General features: G+C 31.2%; 1 protein-coding gene across 1 annotated transcript in view; it reads left to right on the forward strand.

Annotated features, from left to right (window-relative positions):
• The window catches only part of MAPK14 (mitogen-activated protein kinase 14), a 91,588-nt gene that overhangs the window by 43,435 nt on the left and 46,837 nt on the right, over positions 1 to 1,316 (forward strand). The window lies entirely within an intron of this gene.

Below are 1,316 nucleotides of genomic sequence, written 5' to 3' on the forward strand. Positions count from 1 at the left end.
TGCTTATTTGTCTTATAAATGTCTTTTTTAAAAATTTGATTCCTGGGTTACGTTTAGGTGACTGAAATCATATAATGGCAGAAGGAGTAAGGAAATACATTAAAATATGACTTGAATTGAAAGGAAATTTCCTAAGAAATGAGAAGTGAATAGATTATGGAATATTCCTAAAATATTCCTGAGATCTATTTTAATGCTGAGAAATATTTATTTTATAGTATTTTGAAAAAGCCCACAAAAAATTTAAAAATACTTTTATGTAACACAGGCAGTTTTAATCTCATAAAATTTTGGGTTTTGGTGTACCTGTGTTAAATACATTAAAAATTGCAAATATTTCCCTTTTTAGGAAATTACAATTTGGTAAGGTCTGTACTAGTCTGCTTTTCTTTGTTTATTTCCCAAGTTAGTTTATTGTTCTTCTTGTGCCATGCTTTCTAATCATTTGAATAATTTAGTTTAGCTTTATGTCTCAAATTCTGTTATTGGAAGTAGTTGCTTCAAATATTATAGTTTGCTTATGTGCATTATAATTTATAATTCTTTATAAAACTTTACTGGCTATGGTCACCACTTCTTTTGGTGACCCACAGTGGGTCAGTCCTTTGTGTTAGACATCTTCAGGTACATTGTCTATTCAGTCTACCCCACAGTACTTTGAAAATAAACAATGATATCCCTGTGTTTTTCATATGAGGAAAATGGAGCTCAGGGAAGATACCAAATTTATTTGCCAAATATTACGTATATACCAAACATTAATTGAACACCTGTTGTATGTCAGGCACCATTCCAAGTGCTGGTGTTATTGGAATAAAGAAGATAAAAGCTCATGGATCGAAGAAATCACAAACTGATAGTGGGGTTCAAACTTATAGCTGTTTGATTCTAAAATGCCTGTTGTGTTTTCAAATTGAAATTGGAGCTTTTATTTGAAAATGCTTTTGACTTGTTTTGCTTTTCTTGTCTTTGAGGTAACTCTTGCATGTGTAAATCACATTTCTAATAATTTAATTTTGTTATCAGAATGATTTTCACAGTCGAAATTGAAATAATGTAAAACAGGGTAACTTGTTTTAAACTTTTCTTGCTATATTGAGGTGGTGGGGCACTTCATATAATGAGAATGATTGATTAGAAAATATTGGAACAGGGAAATAAAATTGGTTTCTGGATTTCAGCTACCTTAAGAAGGAGTGGGCATAGGGGAGAGTGATTGAAAGACCAGAGGTCTTAAGCCAGAAGTATACCAAACTCAAGGGAAACAGTTATGGTTTAGATGGAGAAGGAAAAAGAAAATGGATTTGATTTAAATT

The sequence above is a fragment of the Propithecus coquereli genome, unplaced genomic scaffold (assembly GCF_000956105.1).
Source record: "Propithecus coquereli isolate 6110/MARCELLA unplaced genomic scaffold, Pcoq_1.0 Scaffold248, whole genome shotgun sequence".
In the NCBI taxonomy this organism is placed as follows: Eukaryota; Metazoa; Chordata; class Mammalia; order Primates; family Indriidae; genus Propithecus; species Propithecus coquereli.